Source organism: Anser cygnoides, chromosome 2 (assembly GCF_040182565.1).
Source record: "Anser cygnoides isolate HZ-2024a breed goose chromosome 2, Taihu_goose_T2T_genome, whole genome shotgun sequence".
NCBI lineage: Eukaryota > Metazoa > Chordata > Aves > Anseriformes > Anatidae > Anser > Anser cygnoides.
The window spans coordinates 78466776-78487725 of record NC_089874.1 but is presented as its reverse complement, the minus strand read 5'-3'; positions in this window follow the sequence as shown (position 1 = coordinate 78487725).

The window sequence follows — 20950 nt, the reverse complement described above, 5'->3', positions numbered from 1 at the left end:
AGCAAAAATTGTGCTGGCAAACAGGATCTATGTTGTGTGCATGAAAAACCATTTTGCCAGCTGGAACAATGAAAATGTTTACAGTATGTTCACAATATGATTTATTGGAGTTTACAGCTCTGGGATGGTTACATTCTCTAAGGTACTAGATTGCCTGGAGCCTACACATTTCTCCATGTTCTTAAATCATTTCCAAACAACTTTTAAAGTATATTACGTATATTTGCTAAGCCTTCTTGTTCTCTGACAGCCAGAACAACACGTACAATCTGTGGGATCTATGCAAACAGATGGATGTTAAAAAAAAAAAAGAAAAAAAAAAAAAGAGCTTGCCCAAGTGAATTCACCCCAAATGCATAACCAATGACTTGTAGATACCATTTCTACAGTAAGTGGCAATGCATTAACACTTTGATATTACTGGAGGTAATGTCTATTTTTTAGTTTTTTGTTTGTTTTTAATGCACAATACATCCAGAAATAGTACATTTGTTTTCGTAAAGAGGCAATGCTTTAAAAGACTGATTAAGAGACCATGAAGTTCATGGTATGATGTACAGCCCAGATTCCCAATAAATGAAAGTGCATACATAACATAATTCTTGCCCCAAACAATCTATCTTCCCTAAACAGCATGGGTGAAAAGAGGATCTACAGCATTTTGAAAGAAAATTCCGAGGTCAAGTCTACACAGGAGGAAGGGAGTAGACAGACATTCCTTTGAAATAAGATTTATTATCTGGGCAAAATAGTGCACAAGTATAAATATACCATCTTGAAAACAAGGCTTCCTCAACTACAAACATGAACAGAGTTAATCCATGTTTGCTTGTGTATGGCAGTATAACTTAATGCAAGGTTTTGAAGTGTTTATGTTAAACATGAGACTTTTTGCACAGTGACTGTTTTTTCAAGCTACTGTAATGGGGAAAATCACATCTACTCCAGTTTTTAATACACATGAATAGGTATTAATAACTCCCAATTCATAACAAAAGTATTTCATTAATGACCAAAATATTTCTGTAATCGGAGAGGCAGTCATTCCAAAACATGAAGAACTGTTTGACTAATTATAGATCATAAACAAATATAAAAATGTTAATTGCAAATATTTGCAGTATATGATGTGTTTGTTATACTTGATTTTTCTATTGCATAACATCCACTTTTTTGTATAAAATATAGTTATGTATTCCTAATGTTGTTGTATTTGCAATAAATATAAATGACAGGCGCTGCACAGGCAAGAGTGGGACTTGTGATGGCATAGCCAAAAAGAAATTTTCTTTGGCATGCCCTCAAAGGGCAGAATTCCTGCATACGCCACAGCTTGAGTTACTGCACCATGCAGGCTGACCACCATGACAGACTGTGGTGTGGCGTTCTCCCCTTAACCCCCAGCTCCAAATCCTGCTGAACAAGTGATTATACCACAGACTCACACGACCAGAGATAAAAGGGAGCAAAGAATGCAAGCACTGTACATACAAAGACTAAAAACATTCTAGCAACTAACAAAATAATTACAAAGGGGAAAATCCTGAATCCTTTTTTGTGATTGGAACATGAGCTGAGCACAAGCTCCTCACGAGTACCAGACTCATGTTTAACTGATTTGAAAGGACTGAGCACAGGGCATAAGGAAAAGAACACATGAAGAAGCCCCATATGCTCGGTGTGGATGTGGACACACTGTCAGCTGGCCTGCAGACTGATAATCCACCTGTCAGCAGGGACACCCCTGACACTACCTGCCTGGGAAGATGTGATTCAAGCCAGCACAGCTCGAGCATGGTGTGCACATGATTTTGGCTCGAGCATGTTGTGCACATCATTACATTAATGTAGCATTTTACTCTGCTGATGGGCTACAGTGTAATAATCTCACTAACCTTCATCAAGCAGTTTTCCAAAATCTTCTAAGAAAACAGCACAAAAAAAAAAAAATACATTCATCGAGTAGGTATAAATCTAGAAACAAGGAATGCAAGCCATAATTGTACATATGGCTGTACAGGGTAAATGCTAGTTAACTGGATCACTTCTCGTGTAATCCAGACAGTTTTGTTGAACTATCTTCTCTTTATTACATTTTATTCCACTAACTTTTATGGCATATATAAATCTCTCCAGTGATGATTTTTATATTTATTTCCATATCCCCCATTTAAAATAATAAATAGCACTAGTATCAGGCCCTGCAGAACCTATTCGAAATACTCTCATTTGATTATGGTTTTCTTCAGCTGACACTTGTAGAGATTTGACAATAACAAGTTATTAATTAATTTAGTAATGGTCAATGCATTATCTAGTCATTATCAAAGGTTATCCTAGAAGCAGAAAAAGTCATATTCTCTTTTTGTTATAGGTGAAACATGAGCCATTCTTACAATAATCACTATGCAGTTAACTATAATTCTTTTTCACGTTTACAATTTGAAGCAGTCTATACTTCATAATGCACAATGCCTGAAACAATGCATACAAAAACAAGGGCACAGAAGATGTACACATTATCTTATAATGGCAAAATGCTCCTATTAAGGAGTAATCTTCTATGAAAGTAACCTGGGACTTGCTGTGATGGGATTTGAATTCTTCAAAAGCACCAGTATCTTTGTTTGCCCCTCTTCTTCCCTGTCATTTGAGGAGCTGAATTTATATTGCAGAAGCTTGAAAAGCAATTATAAGTAACAGTTTACAGAATTAGGTCTTTCATTATTTCTCATCAGTTATATTTGCTCTAGAGTAATTGCTAACTGTGAAACTGTTTTTTTTTTTTATACTTCATTTAAAGGCTGTAAGTCACCATACCTAAGAACCTGAAGAATAAGGCACATTTCTAATGTATTAATATACTTGTTTCACTTTTAGTTCCTGTGTCCAGTTTTATTTATCACAATTGTCATAACTTTGCAGCTATATAGACATTTTTAGTTACATTGCAACAGTTGTTATAAACCTGCCCTAGTAACCCTAGTTTCCATATGATACAAAGATACATGAGCATTTAGTTCTTGATTTTAAATATAGAACATGCATTTTATATGCCTGTCATCTAGTATTCTTCCTTTTTTAGTTCCTTAAGTGAGTGCAACATGAATAAAATTCAAGATTCTAGTAATTTCTGTATGTATTTACATGTTCATTTCTGTCAGTTACATTTAGTCAAATATGCACTACAGTAAGTCAAATTGTCCTCAAGCAGAAATTTGATGTGAAATCCAACTCATGACTCTCCTGGACACCAAAGCTGGTTAAATCTTCACACACTTCACGCATTCTGTTTTTTTTTGCTGTTCCCTCCCCCTCCCCCCAGGAGAAGCTACCTTCTCTTCTATATGCAATATAGCCATGGGCTGGCATTATAGAACAGAACAAGGAAGTTACCCTAGGAAATACGGGTAACAGAGTCAGAGCCCCTGTTCATGCGTTCATGTTCAGTTCTCTGTTGTCAGTGCCAGGAGATGCCTTTAAGCATACAGATCATCCTGAGCATTAGGGATTCTTGAATACTTGAAATCTGAAGTTATACTTCCCTAAATAAAAATCCCATTTTTTTCCACCAGTCTATGTAATTTATTTTTTGCCCCAGTATCGTCTAGCATTTTAGTCTACTGTTACACCATTAACATAATGAGGGCATTCCTTTCCCATGAAACTTCTAGAAACTACAGTAACAAGAACAGTTACATTTTTTACCCCTAAAGTTTGCTAAACATATAGCTGAAATAGATTTTGTTAATATGCATGACAACCGATATTCTAGCTACTTGCACTGAAGTGCAAGTATTTAATTTTAGGAAAATTACAAATAATAGGTACAGTGGAAGTACACTGCCATCTTAAAAAGTTGAATACCAACTATGTATGTGTCACTGCACTTTAATATACGACATTTAAAATAAGCATTAAATATTGGAATTCATTATATATTACTAATATATTGGGTACATTAAGATTGCTGTTTGGATGTAATAGTTCTCGACATCTCAGCCAACTCAAGCTTAGATGGATCATTATACTGTTTATAAAAGTGCTATGTCTTATAGCTCATAAACACTTATTATCTGTTAAAATAAATTCCAAAGGTCTTCCAACTACTGATTTCATCTCTTCCCCCTAAAAACGTATCATCATTATCCTTTCTGATTCCTTTACTTACATCCATCAAAAATACCACGGAAAAAAAGGCAGTTTGGGGACATGCAATCTATTTTCAACGTCTCATCACATACTTACAATACAGTACATCACATGATGTCTTTTAAAAAGTGTGGTGGGTTGACCTGGACTGGCTGCCAAAGTCCCACCCAGCTGCTCTTTCGGTCCCCCTCCTCAGCAGGACAGGGGGAGAAAATTAGATGGAAAACCTCGGGCTGAGATAGAGACAGCACTCACCACTTACCATCCCAGGCAAAACACACTCAGCCTGGGGAAAAGTACTTTAATTTATAGCCAGTTAAAAATAGACCTGAATGATGAGAACAGAGACCAAAAAAAAAAAAAAAAAAAAAAAGAAAAGAAAAAAGTAAAGCACCTTCATCCCACATACTGCCATTTTACCAGGCTCAACTTCACTCCTCCACCCTCAGTCCCCTGTCTCCTCCCCACCGAGCAGCGCAGAGGCACTTACACCTTTCCTCCGCTCCAGCGCCGCCTCCTGCCCAGGGGCCGCAGGGGGATCTCTGCTTCAGCACCTGCAGCCCCTCCTGCCGTCCTCCCCCGCCCCGTGCCGGCAGGGCTATTTCTCCCCCTTTCTTTTTCTCCCTTTCTTTCTCTCTTTCTTTCTGCCAGCTGCCGGGCAGCGCTGTGCCCTCCTTTCTTCCCCAGGCTGTCCCTGAGGCAAGGCGCCGCCATCTTGGCTGCTGGGCCCAGCCGTGCCCTGCCGTGGGGCTGTTGGGGCCATGCAGCAACAACACAGCCACCCATCCCGTGCAAAAAGTTACAAAAAAAAAAAGTCAATATATATAGTGTGTGGGTTATAATGAATGCTAAGCTGCAGTTTCAAAATTCAAAGGAAAAAATATTTCTGTAGAAATCTCTATGGTTTGCATCCTGACACTCCCTGGACCCAGTTCTCCTTTCACACCTCTTTTTCTCTGTTTTCACATGTATCTCCTTCCTTTTTTCTTCTTTTCCTCATTTATGACATTGTTAGAACAGAAATAACTTGTATTTGTTGAGATACATGCTGTTTTGATAGATAATATCTTGTTATTAAATTTAAAGTGTTATTGATGTCTAGCTCTCTTTATTGTTTTATATATATATATTTGAAATAAGAAGCGAAAAATAAACCTTTTTAGAAAGAAAGAACCTTATTAAATACTATTCCAGAATGGCTTTAGCAAATCTTTGCATTTTAAATCTTTTTGACAGGCTCTTAAAATAATCTGGTTATTGGTAGGGTATAATTATATCAGTCTACCATCAATTTTCACTTACACTGCTGCAGTTCACCAGAATTAAATGGATTATATGTGATCATTAAGAACTGCTAAATTTAATGCCATATTGGGAGGTAAATTACCTTACTCATATTTTAAGCCTTGGTGAGTGCCTTAGAGATGGTGCAAGTCAAACTATCAAACTACTCAAACACGGCATGGGAGACAGCTCTTTGTTTGTGCCTGCAAAAATCACCACCTTGTTTGACTTCACTTGGGCCTCTGCACTGCCTGTGAAAGTTTCCAGACTCTTGTTCTTTGGGGTTATTTTCTAATTTTAATGCTCTTGTATTATTATTTATTTATTTTTTTGATTCATGAGAAAGGTGAAAAGGCATATCAAAGGCAAAGGTGTTGTAATGCTTTTCTTTAGTATTTTCAGATTGGAGATGCTACACTACATTAGCAAGAATGGTCGTTGCAGTGTAGCAGTCATTGCCATCCATTTTCAGACAGACACTTTATTTCATTCAGAATGTATGTTGTTTGGAAAGAGATGGCATTTTGTACTTCTATTGCTTCATAGCAGAAAACAGAGCTTTCTGTTGTTCTGTTTTGTTTTGTTTTGGGGGGGGCATAGGGACTGGAGAGGGACAAACATCCCAGCTTCAGAAGCAAAACTCCCCTTGATTTTATACTTGTTAAAATTAACCTATCACATCTACGGTGATGCTTTGCACAAGCATAAATGATTATGAAAATAAGGTTTATCTTTACACAGACTTTCTTTACAAAAACATGATTAATTACAACTTTTTTGTGCATTTTAGTATAAGTTCCACCAGCTTTGTAAAATCCTGTAACCTACCTATGAAAATTATCGAAGTAGAAAGACTGGGAAATGCAACAACAGAAGTAAACACAGTTTTCAAAAAAAAAAAAAATTGAAAACAAGATAGAATAAATAACAGGTCATTTCGGGAGGAAAATTTCTATAGGAAAATCAATCAGCATTTTAGGATTAACATTCTAAAAACCTCCCCATATTACCTGCATTTTCATCTTAGACTTGTGTTCTTATATCAATGCAATTCAGAATTGCAATTCAGTCCTAAAACTCGGAAGGCAAAACTGAATCTGAATTAGTTGCTGATAGGAACCCTATTCAGTTTAAATTTGAGTTTATCCTTGTTTCTAATCTACTAATATAGGAGGATCATTTCATTAAATTAAAAAGAAATTTATATGTTATGTATACATGCTATGCATGCAACTAGAGATGGTTTAATATTTGGAAAATGCTTGTTGATACTTTAACATCTTAATGTTATACAAATTATAACAATTTCAGGTTGATTCTTAACTGCCTGGGTCTTAATGCTAGCAGGGCTTTCAGGCCGCTTTTCAGTATTCTTCAATGCTCATACTGAATAAGTGGCTTTGATGAAATATAATGAATTCTCATAGTGGGTATTAAGTAGGCTTAGTGACTTTAATTATCGATTTTATAGCATATAACTCAATGTGATATACTTAAAAGTTAGTTAGCTAATTGATATTAACTGGGGATACTGAAATAAATGATGAAATAACATGTAGACTTCAAAAAAAAATCAACCTGGCTTGTAATATTCTCTGAAAAAAAATAATATATATATGTATGTATATATATATGTTTGCTAATTACAAGCTACACAAGACATCTAAATAGCTCCAGCATTCAAAACTTGTATTTTTTATTATTTTTAATATAAATGTAACTTATGTTTCAGCTTAAAAAGTGACTGCAAGGAAAATGTTATGTTTTTTGGTGTCTCTTTGAACTGTGTTGAGAAAATGGAAAGGACATGGATGCACTGAGTAGACAGAAAAGGTAGGCAAACCTAGGAATAGTGCCTGGTGGTGGCAGTTTGTATATGCTTCTCACATATGTTTGCTTTGACAGAAGTTTAAATAAAATACTGTGGTTTAGCACACCATTCTGTCTCAGATCAGAGTCAGTATCATTCCTAAGACCTTATTCCAAATCTGCACAGAAACAGGATACATCTTTGTTGGATCGAGAGGGAAAAGGAAAAAAATAAATAAATAAATTCCAGAAATGGAAAACAGAATGGTTGTGATTATACAGGCTCCATGTATTACCGGGCACAAACCAGACCTACTTTTCAGAACAAGTGCATGTATGTGAATGCACATGCAGGCTCACAGTCATGTTATATAACTTAAATTTGAGATATGTCACCTTGTGAAACTTTGTTGTGACTTTTTTTCTATTTCCATTATTGATTATCACCTGTTAAATACACTGTCACTATGGTTACTTCCTACTGCTGCTTGTTTAATAGCTAAATAATTTGTTTATATCTCATAGTTCTTTCATTTCAGCCCCAGAGAGGATTTCAGGTTTGAACCAATCTGTCTCCCATCAGCACTGTTAATCCTTAAAACTGGATGTGGGTGCCCTTTAACAGCCCTCCAAAATTCTTAATGTTAGCAGTGAGAGAGAGATCTGACACAGGTCTTTCTACCACAGGAGCAGGTCTAGTGTGAAATTTGTAGCCTAAGGCTAGGCAGTTTTAGAACACCTTGCTCTCTGGACAAGCCACTGTTGCATATTTACCTTGATATCTTTCATGTTTCCCTTGGATAAAAGGATTTCTTAAAGTTGACAGGAAATGTTTTCCTTACATTTTGCAAGTTGTTAGATGGCTGCTCAGGTGGCAAACTTCCTGATAATATTAATAGTTAAAATAGTTAAAACTTCAGTTTTAGTAATTACTTGATAGACAGATGAGAATTGGCAGCAGTGCATGAGCCTATAGCTCTCCAAAGGATTTTAATAAACACAACTTCGCTGACTGCTAGGACAGTTTAACAATACTGAACAGGAAGGAGCAACAGTAATGAGTACACATTTACTATTTGTGAAAATACCAGTGTACACAACATAATTCGAAATCCTTTTTGTCTTCCCCTCGTTGGCTACAAGTTTCATAGTAAACCCCATCTCTTTCTGAACTTTCTGAAGCCTCTGAACTTTAGAAATCAGCAGCAATCTGTTAGCCTGACAATTAGCAGAAGACCAAAATCAATGGGTGACAAATAGCTGTTACTTGTAGAGGGAATTATCTTGCAGCTCTGATTTTTAGCAAAATCTCCTGCACATCTTTAATGTAGCTCCACATGGGATTACAATGTCATTTCAGAAAGTGGATTTGGCATGTCAGAGGCCCAGGCTGTGACCCATGATAACATTCCATCATGAGCAGACCAGAAGTGGACTATTAATGTTATTACTGTCCAGCACCAAGGTCAAAATAGAACATCAGAAATTTATTTATTTATTTAATTATTTTCCCAGCTTTGTACTTGATTTATTTTAGTTGAAGGCTTACAGAGATTCAGAAATGTTCATACCTTGAATTTTTCTGCATGATTTCAGCTTCTGTACATTCATAGACAAAAACTTTAAAGGCCTGGCACTTTTACTGATGCAATTACTTTAAAATTGTCTAATGATGCTGAGTGGAACTACTGGCAAAGAGGACAGCTTGTTTATTTATTCATAACAAAATTATTCTTCTGCTTTGAAATTGGGTATATTGCACTTTTCTCTGATAGCTTACTGTTTACTCTAACAAATGTCTGCTTTTTTCCCATTTCATCTTCTATTTTGAAAATGTACTAAAATGTTTTCTGAAATTAACATCTCATTAGAACCTTGGCAGGTAAAAAAGTAAAGTGTTGCTACAGTTCTGTTCTAATAGCATAATGCAAAGTATTGCTATAGGTCAGAAAATAAAAATGGGCAGTTTAATCCACCGGTATTATGATTCTGAAGTGGCAGATTTTGAAATGTTCTAATTATCTTGCCCATATGTTTAAATGTTCACTGGCTTAAGGCCAGAAAGGAATACATTGTAGCTGAAACACTGCTAAATAGAATGCAATGAATATTCTTCATATAAAACCTGAGCCACTGATAGTGATAATTTAAATTCCATCTCTGTCAACTGACAGCCCATCAAAATTATTTAGAAGTAGAGTCTGTCTACCTCTGTGGAACTGAAGCACACAGAAAAATAAAAACACTACTACTTGAGAAGTCTATATAAAGTCTAGTGAGATCTGCCATTCCTAGAATCAGGAATTTCCCCATACTATTACTAATATACAGATTTCCCCATAGCTACTGATAATTGCAAATAGGAGAAAAATACAGGCAAATATCTGTTGGATAGAAGATCTTTGTTTTATGAATATGCTATATTCTTTAGGTATGCAGAAGCATAAAAACATGCAAATTAACACAGGACACAAATTAACACAGGGGTCCCAAGTTGCATCAGGAGAGGTTTAGATTGGACATTAGGAAGAACCTTTTCATGGAGAGAGTGGTTAAGCATTGGAAGGGGGTGCCCGGGGAAGTGGTGGAGTCCCCATCCCTGGAGTGGAAGAAATGTGTGGATGTGGGACTAAGGGACAAGGTTTAGCAATGGGATTCAGTAGGTCAGGTTGATGGTTGGACTTAGTGATCTTGAAGGTCTTTTCCAACCTAGATCTATTGCTGTTACAATGTGAATCACTTCTATCGAAATGCAAGCAAGATTTTCTTCAAAAACAACATAATATAAAGTTTAAGTCAGTAGCAGTGTTATTTCTTTTGTTTGAAACTGTGCTAACTAGATCTCATGAGGATTGGAATTTTTTAGATTGTGTTATTTGTGCACTTTTTCCCCCAGCAATTGCCATTACTGCAAGAATGAGATTTCTAATTCAACAAACACTGTGTAAAAAGTGAACAGTATAGTGCAACTTTGACCTTTTCATTGTTCTTTGTTTTAATGGCTGTTCATGTACCCTGCTTTTACAGCTCTTGCAAACCGAGGATAAAAGAGAAGATGGTCAACCAATCACATTACATTTTAAAAGTTAGAGTGCATATTAAGGCTTTATGAGGTATTCATGTTCTATATACTCATTTTAAATAAAATGAAAAATGTCAGAAAATCTTGGTTAAAAAAAAAACAAAACTGTTTTTTGTTGGAAAAGGTTCATTGCAAGTAATTTCCAAACTAAAGCATACTTTCTTGCAAGAAACCTATTTATTGTGATGAAAATATTAACGTAATGCATTTGTTTGAAGAAGTAATGCGTACAGAGATGAAGCTGAAAAGCAGTGTTGAAGGTTACAAAACATGAAACGGCAAAGTGAATCTCAGAAGCCTCATGTCATGGTGGTTGAAAAAGCCCTTTTAAGAGTGGCCTTGCTGTCAGTTTGAAATACAGTTAAACTTGCCTTGTATTTATGGCATTACTCTGTTAATACAATGTAAGGAAGAACATTTTACTACTGTTTTTTTTTTTTTTTTAATTAAGAGACTAGTAACAGAACAAGCATTACTTTTGAGAATGCAATTCATTTCATCCTAAGGTAGATATTTAAAATAAATCAGATTAATTATACTTTGAAAGTGCCTGTTTTTACTCATTGACTGAAAAGGTAGTTCAGATGATTAGCCTGGACAAAAATGCCAATATTTCATGTTTTAAAATTAGGCAGGATGAATCCTGATTTTTAATATAAAAGCTTAGAAATTTAGAACATAGTTCATCAAACCTATCTATATTTCCACTCATACATTTTACCATAAAAATGATTTGGTTTGTTTTTCCCATTACTTTCACTGGAGGAGTGTTTCAGAACCTCACTACTCCAGTGCATATGAGAATTTCTTCTCATGTTTTGCCTATGCTTTTTTTTGTTAACCAATCTTCCCCCTACGTTATGCACTGTTTTCCCCAAATGAAATATGAACACATGAAAACTTTTGTTCAGGTCAGTACTTTTTGCTATTTCAGTTTCTAATGCTTAAACATACACTGAAGTTATTCAACAATTCTGATGTCACTGTCTTAGAATATAATTAACAAATATTTTTTGTTGGTATAAATTCTTTTCAGTATTCTTTAATTTTGGTTTCTCCTCCCTGCCCCAGCCACCCCTCCATCCCCATTCTAATAAGTAGTATCATCTGGATATCATCCAAGATGATCTGAATTAAAATTCACCATGTTTCATCCACCTTTTCTCTCAGAAGCTTTCCAGATTTTGCAACAAACTAGGCATCTGGTGCTTCCAGTTCCCATGCTTCTAACAAGGCACACTATCCAGGGATGATTCTTTGATTCAATGGGTTAAGCACTCTCCCTGAGTGAACATGTAAATTCCTTGTTACCTGAAGTGAAAATCTGTTTTGTTTTTTGTTTGTTTGTTTGTTTTAAGAATGTATTTCCCATTTAATGAAAATTCTGTGAATTAGTTGCCTTGTGTCCTCATACCATAGCCAATAATCTCAATTTAAATCCTGTCAATATATGATTCATCTCCAGTGCAGGGCAAAGACCCCGGTAAGATACTGGGTGGCTTTACGAACTTTATCACCTACCTAACAAAATTTTAACTGTTGTGTGTAGAAATTTCTTTTCTAGGAAGGTTAAGTTTGGAAGACTATAAGATTCTTCTTTGGAACACTATAATATGAACTAAAGCTGCTTGATAAAAAATATCTACTCAGGATTATATACTTCTCCTGAAACCTTTTTAATTGAATTCTCTTATTTGCCATTTTGAAACAATGCTGTAGTGCCATAAACATTTATTATCAAAGGCTCTTAAGGTCATCTGCTATATTTACTTTGCACTAACAGACCATGTTTCCACATCAGAATATAAACTTCTTTCTGTCAAAAACATTGACCTTTCTCTAGAACCACTGTCAAAATGATCCATGCATTGCCTTGTCTCAAGTGTTTCTGGTGGCATTAACTGACTTGTGTTATAATCTGAAGGGAAACAAATAAGACCCTGACACATAACATTTCTGTAATTAAATACATATCAGTAAGAAATAGATAGAAGCATATTTTATGTATTTTTAACTACTACTACATATCATGAACTTCCAATGATCCTATGACAAGAACATATGCCACGCAGGATGAAAATATGCTATGATTGTCAAGAAAATACATATGAGAAAACTTAGTAAGCAGCCATCTCCTCAAGAATATCAATTGAACAGTCATATGCTTATAGCAGAAGCCTTGAAAGTGCTGGCTCAGGATGACACTAGAGGTTCTTAAGGTGTAAACAAAGATTATGACCAATCAAGCAATGCAAATGAAACTGGAGAGGAACAAGATTTAAAACTGGTCACTCATATTCTATACTGTACTGCTATGTGCACTTATTATTATTAATGGTAATTGGAATTTCAGCATTTGGCTAAGATTTTGTTGTCTGTGTTTGATCAGTCTTTGAGGAGGGGCTATTAAGACTGGGTGCAACAGTTCATCTCTGTGGCAGTTTAAGACTACACATGAATCAGTTATCTACGGTACAGTAATTCTCTTCAAAATTCCAGACAAGGAGATAAAAAATGCATATCCAAGATACAGTCAAGAATATATTGAGTTTCTTTAAATAAGATGCAGATTTTTTGACATCTTTTCATTATGTCCTATCATCATAAGTGAATAATACTGCAGCCCAGTAATTATGATTTTGCCATCACTAGCATAAGCCCTTCAACTCTGCAGTGCCACAGAGGGTATGGGGCCTGGTGGCACTGGCCACCCCAGCTGACTGGGGGTGAGTTACTCTTACCTCCCAGGGTGAGCTGGGGCTGTGAAATATCACTGGTGGTATGGGCCATGATGAGGAAAGGTATCAAAACACACCTAACTGGGCCCAAAACTGAGGAGGAAGGGACTCTGTCCATGAGCATCAGTCTCCTCCCACTGAAGTCCTGAGAATGCCAAAAGCTAGTAATTCTCCTGCCACTGTCCTGAGGGAGGACAACTATAATGTCTTCTCTGTACTAGTTTGGATTATGGTTACTATGGCAACTAGACTAATGATAACTGCTTATTTTGTTTAGATTGATTAGATTTGCTAACAAATATTTGACTCCATATAGAAGGTTTGTTCCCTTTTTGCTCACAAGTTAAGTGTAACGTTCATAAGTCACACATATTTATCAAAATAAGAAAAAACAACCTTCACCAGCAATATTCTGTCCAGATCGTATAGTAATGGTCTCTTACCCCAGCCCACTACACGTCCTCTTTGGAGCCTTCCGCTATCATTGATTTAAATTGTCAGGGAATGATGAAAAGATTGTATATCTTCTCTTAACATTTTTTTTTTTTAGAACCACAGGTAATATGAGAGAAATACATGGTTTTAATGGAAAATATCATGTATAAGAGATGCATATACATATATTGTATATATAATCCCAATTATAATATCTCAAAGTGCTACAATTACATTACAGTTAATAACCATTATCACCTTGGGAATTTCTCTTGTAAGGATTACAGAATTTCCCTGTAAGGGACATAGAAATAACAAGTTTATTCTGGAAGAAGGCCATGAAGTAAGGTAAGGGGTAAGGAAGGAAAAAAACAGTATAACATCACATTACATAAAATAAATTAGAACACAACACAATGGAAAATAAGGTTGTCAGCTACCAGAGTTGCAGCTTTCACTTGATATGAATGTTTACCTCATTTCCTATAATATGATGAGATTTCAAAAAAGTGTGGAATTCTCATTAATCAATTGAAGAATTATAACCGCTTTATACCTGCAGTAGAGTCAAACAGACATGATGTTGCCCATATGCTCAGAAAAGATGGGGGAGATGAAATGGAGAAAAAAAATCTTATGCTTGGCCTTCCTTGAAAAGTAAATATACAGGTCTGTGGAAAAAAACATAATAATATATATATATACACATATATATATAATAATCAAATAAATATATACATTATATATATATATATAAACAAAACACCACAATGTAAAAACAAAACAAAGCAAAGGTATTCTACAACTGTGTTATAATGTGTGAGCTCTTTTGTCTAAAACCAGGCTGGACTGCTGTAATTTCAATGGAATATAAGGTCAGATAACTCTTTTATTCAATTCTAAGTAGAAACCCAGCTTTCTTGTTTCTCTCCTTTATCTTAATGTGATTGTAGCACAGATCAAAGCTCTCAAAAGATCAGTACAGTTCCCTGAAAGGAGAGCTAAAAAGAACCATCTGCCCCAGTCCCTGTTTTCCCTCTGAAATTCATTGACAATTACTAATATCACAGGTTCTTTGAGTTAAGCTTCAGACTTGGGTTTGATATAAGAAATTTACTTCTGTTTTCCTTGCTACAATACTTTATGTCAAAGTAAGTCAAAGATGGTGAGTTATACTTTGATATTCCTGTAACATCAACTTAGAGCCAAAATTGGCCTTAAGAAAAGTTATGGACCTACATTTGAAACTTATTGAAACTGAGCTTCTTTGCCAGTTCCATTAAGTTCTTAAAATAAGGTCCATAATTAAAATCAAAGACATGTCTACATATACTTTCAGAGAGTGCCAGTTATTTCTCCCTCTGTGAGCCAGTGGTTACATTATAGATTTGCACTGTTCAGAATTATTGTATTAGAGGTGGTCATGTATCTATTGACTTTATGTCTAAATGGAAGAACTGAAGGCTATTACAGTTATTAAAGTGTAGTGGAAGAAATGAAAGCAGTTTTACTAGTCTTTCAGGACTTATACCTGTGTTATCTTGCACCTTTTACAACATATATCCATAGAATGTAAAGTGCCTCTCAGCTGGATTGTAACTGTTACTGGCAGCCTTCACAAAGTACATTCAAGAACTAAGTGGAAGAGGGGCATGTTCTGCATCTTTGGCTTTGTCCTGTATATTTCTGCTTTAGATATCTAAATATAATATAATAATTTATTTTAGATACTTCAGAAACCAGAGAATATGTCTAGAGGGCTGCAAAGATAATGAAATAAAAACCACTTTAAACTTGTTAAACACTGAAGATTTAATACTTACTTTTAACTCATCTTAACAAATATTTTTAATTAATAAATAATGACAAATATTTTTCAGACACAATGGCATTTTGAGTGCTCAGCTTTTGAATGATACCCAAACTCAGCATTTGAAACTCTGGTTGTGCCTACCGACTCTGAAAGCTCAGTGAATATTTTATAGCTGACAGTTATAGTTGGCCAGCACATTAAAATGACAACATGAGTTTATCTATGATCAATGCTATTGAGATTACTCTGCATACTTTTTCTTTAGGCTGGAAATTAGCCAGTTTTGTCTTTTACGATTATAGCTGAACTGCAAGAGTGACAAGCAAGCTTTGGTATGCCACTAAAACCAAGGAAGGATTTGTGTGTATGTGTGTGTTATATGAATGTCTGCAAGAAACAGTGCAATCTTGGTCTTGTTGTTGTTGTTGTTGGTTGGTATGGTTGGTTGGTTGGTTGTTTTTTTTTGTTGTTGTTGTTGTTTTTTTATATAAGCAATGTAATGGGGCTTACGTTTAATATAGGGAAATAATTGAATGTATGTCATTCATTCCTTTACAGCTAGAATTTTATGGCAAAAACTGATATGTAATGCCTTTCATTCTGCAGCTAGGTGATTTGTTTTGGTGGTGGTGGCTGCTTGGTTTTCTGCACACTTAAGTGGAAAACCTGTAACCTGAATTCTGTCCAGGATATATCCATGATGTCTTTAATATGTGTTTATTTGAAAACAGTATCTTTCAAATTGTTCAGCATGTATGTTGGTGTATGTTTATGATATGGAATGTCATTTTTATTCTTTTTCAGAGTGCCAAGTACGTTTGGTTACTACTTTATGTAATCATTAGGCAACGGTGTTGAAAAATAACCACAAAGAAACTTTTAAGGAAGATTTTTAACCTCATTGCTCTTGAGTAAATTGGGTTAAGTAAGTGACAGCACATCAAAATAAGCCATCAGAGCATGTTTGATGATGTCTGTCTCCTTTTCTGAGTAAAAGGAAGTTTGACAGTCACATAGATTGCAAAAGTATCACTAGCACCCAACTTAGAAATTATCCTTTTTTCAGTCAAATTTATCTAAGAATGTTATTTTAGCAAAACTAAGTTTAATGGGAATCAATTTTGCATTTCTTAAAATTCCCTTACTCTAACTCACTGACAACTATTACAGCAAACCATATAATAGGATATTTACCATTGATGAGTATCATATTTTTCAAATTTCATACAAAAATCAAATTTGTAAGCATGAAAGCAATTCAAATACAAAGTCTTTTAGAGGTTATAACGCGAAGAGTGAGGCAGTGGCTCCCTGGGACTGGGAGCACAGGGTGTCCTGCAGTGGGCCAAGACAGGGCCCACAGGCAGGGCCCATCCCAGTGCCCCACCAGGAGCAGGGCACCGGGGGCACCAGGCAGCCCCAGCGCCAGGCAAGGGGCACTTCCATATGGATGGGGCCCAGCCATGGGCCCAGCTGGGTGGGGGGCATACCCAGGTATGGGCAGGGCTGTGGGGAGCTGGAGCCCGGCCTTGCTGTGGCCTTGCTGGGGCAGGGTCTGGCAGCCTTGGGGCTGCTATGGGGCCTTGGCATGGGCCAGGGCCTGGGCAGAGACTGACAGGGCTGGTGGCACCCTTAGAGAAGAAGCTATTGTCTTTGGTGGTACCATAGACAGAAAACACGACTGGAAAATGAAGCAGAAGCATAAAGGCTCTTGAGTCCTGCTTTGCTTCTATTTTCTTCTTTGTTATCATTTGACCAGCTGATCTTGAAGGTCTTTTCCAACCTTAATGATTCTATGATTCTGTGATCCTGTCTGGCTTCTCATTCATGTCCTTCTCTGAACTGTGCGTCTGCGCAGTTCTCCATGAGTCCTACAAAAAACAGAGCCATTGGTTTTGACAAAGTCAACAGAGTTAGTGGTATTTAAGAATTATTTGAAGTAAGAAGGTTTTCTCTCCTTTGGCATAAAGAACTTTAGTTTCCCATTTCATTCTCCACATGTGGAGCTCAACAAAGAATGAGGCTGGAAAATGCTCAGCTTTCTCCAATGGCTGTTATAGATTGCCCCCAACCATATAAAATATGTTCAAAATTCCTAACATTTTCCTTATCCTATCATATGTGCTTATAGATGCCCATGATTAGAGTAGTATTTTATATTAAACAAGCCAATAGTATTAACATCATCCCACTATGCACTTATGTTTTTTTCAGTGGAGATATACTTCATACTTTGCTTTATAAACAAAAGTACAGCAAACTGGAATACACTGTAAATCAATCTTATTTTCCTGATATTTACATATATATATATAAGATATAAACTGCTGTTGTATATAGCTAGCAATGCTCTGTATGTATTATTTTTTTCAAAATGCATTCCACCCTGAACACGTCTAAGGAATTTGTGAAGCTCAGCCTAATTTCCCTACATATCTCTCACATTATCTCCATGGTTTGGACAGCTGCACTCTCCAAACTGTCTATGATGCACCACAGAACATCAAAAAAAGTAAATACTGGAAAAAATATCTGTTAAGAAACTTTTTTTTTTCTTTCTTTTTTTTTTTTTTCAATTCATCACAAACCTTGCATCATTAGGAACCCCTCACCTGAAAGTCCACGATGACTGTGAATTCATGAAAATCTAGCATACAGTTAGCTAGGTAACAGATGAAATAATTCAATATGCCAGAAAGAACAGAAACAGAACTTTGTGCTGGACCATTAATTCAGGAGGTACTTCTAAATTAGGTTATCACTTTCTGATTTGCCTACCACACATGCAGCATTATTTATGATTTGGAAACTGTTACATAATTAGAGACATGACTATCATTTGTAATCTGCAGATATTTTCAGTCTTAGTAAAGGATAGTTCATTACATATTAAAATTCATAACCTCACACATTTCTGCAAAGTACACTTGCAAGAACATAATTGTATTATCTGCCAGAAATATCTCCCACCAAATTTATAAACTCTTGATAAAAAATATATGCCAGACTGTATTCATTTTTTGATTCAAAATTGGGCATCAATTCCTTTCCCATATTGAAACCAGAATTCATTTGCCAAATTCCCATTTGGACAAATTAGTTCTGCATAGGATATGATAAGATATCACTTAGATTAATGTATCTCCAGCACATTACCGATAATGATGGTCAAATTAATTCATTAAAACTTTGACCATCATTAGAAATAATGTGCTCAAGAAACATTAATCAAGCAGATACTTCATATCATATTCTATACAGCATTGAATGTAAATTATATGAAGTAATTCTATAAGAACTTCAAAACAATAATTGGTTCATATTATTGCTTAATTAAAAGTAATTAAACAGTATTAGATAATTAGACTAATATTTTGTTACATAGAGGTTACTGTCGCTTACACATGGTATGAGGAGGACATACCAGATAGATATTGGTAAAGTAGAACAGATATGAATGCACTTTAACATTAATACTTTTTTATATTCTGGATGAAAACATTTGATACTCCAGGGAACAAACACAAACAGAGTTCTAAAATGGAGTAAAATGAAGTACAGATCAATAAAGTAATTCAGGCTGTCATCAGAAATCAAGATATAATGTACTTCAATATGCAATTCTACAAGAAATATAAGATATATAGAATTAGCATTTCTGGATTTGAATTATGCTGGTGTGACACCTACTGTGTTCTTATTAACAACTTTAAACAAATCAATAGAACTTGTTTCTCAAGGAATTTAATTAGGTGGGTTTTTTTTTGCAGTTATTACACCTATGAAAATGTAGCTTGAGGAAAACCAAATCATTATCTTTCCTTGTAAACTAAAATGACTCAAAACAGTGTATCAGTTCAGAAACCTAAATTTTCTTGTGTAATAACATATTTTCTCTTCACATTCATCACAACTGGTTTAGCTTAGAATGAAAGCTTTGATAATTGCCTTCCTTTAAGCAGTATAACTTTCAACAAAGCCAGTAATGACATCTTTGATTTGAACTAAAGAAATTTTGATGTTTGACACACACACAAAAAAAATACCTTTATGTTGGTTAGAGTTTCGCAACATTTATTTTCATTATATTGTTACCTATAAATGAGAAATATTGATATGAAGCTTCTAGTTTCAAGTGACTGAACTATAGCCATCTTTCAAAACAAAAGCTTAACAGTCATGAGATTTAGGCAATCTATACCAAAAACACAGGAAATAGTATTCTATCAGTGTTCTGTTTGCCTGGGCAGATAGTATCTCACACTTGCAAGAGATGGTAGCTTCATTTTTGCAGTCATCTTCTCATGGCAGTGCTGGCAAGTTAAAAGGAGTGAGTGGTACTGTTTGCATAGCTTTGCAAAAGCTGCAAAGCTACAAAAGTTTTTGCACTCCAACTGCTAACCCTCTTTGCTAATTCACCTATGCACGATAAGGCATACAGGGTTTGAATAAAACAAGTAAACTCAATCAACATGAAAAAGAAAAAAAAAAAACAAACGTATTTTTATATCACAATCTCTTGGGAAAAAAAAAAAAGTGAAAGAAGCACAGAATTATTTTCCTATTTTATGCATAAATAAGTTTGTCATTGTCTGAAAGAATAACATTTATCCCATAGAAACCAAAAGCCTGCAGTATATTTTTGGATGTGATTCCAAGCTCTAATAATAGCAGCAATATTTTTGTAATAAAATAATAATTTAATACTTTTACATGATCATATAGTTGCTAAAACAACCAGTTTTTAGAGATACAATTTTTTCAAAGGTTTTCTAGTAAAACCCCCTATGCTCTCAAATTCATGCTCAGTTTTGTGAGGTAGGTTCTGAAAAATACCTATATTATGAGATAGATAGTTGAAGATATTAAGATAATTTTAGAAAAATGCATACCAATGCAAATAACATACCAAGATAAAGCTTATTTCTCCAGTAGTATTGAACTAGCAACTTGACCCAAACACTAGAAATGCATTCACCCAGTGTATGACAAAGCTTTTATGGAAGTTATTTATATTTCTTTCTTAGTTTCGGATTAATCCTATGGAGCTATTCAGTCCATTCAAACTTACCTTTTAAAGCAATGTGAGATTTTCAGCTATTTTAGCTCAAGTCTATCTTAATTCTTAAAAGCTGCATTATCAATTTTTCTGGTCTGCCCAGCAACTTTGTTTAACCAGAGATCAGATCAATGCTGCATTAGGTAACTGTCCTGTCCTTCCATGTACAGTATGCTGTTTTATAATGAAGCAGCCTGATAATGGAAATATGGCTTTTAAAGTAATTTCTCTACAAAGCTTTCTTAAGCAGCTAATCTTTATTCTAAAACAAAAATAGGTCATGAATATTTGGAAAACTACTCTTACAGAGGCCTGATCTAGCTAACAACAAGTGTATGTTAAATACATAAAATTCTAGATTATGGTTATTCTGGAGAATGAGAAGCATTATCCTCTTTAAGCATCAAATTGAAAAGCCCTTTATTTGCTGATGTGAGTTATTTCTTTTAAAGATCAAATGCACAATGTGACAGAACAGGGCAAACTTTTAAAGCTACTCTATAGTATTATGGAGTATTATAGAATATTTAAATTCTCAGAGCTATTTTTAAAATCCTGTAGATAATATATCACTTTTC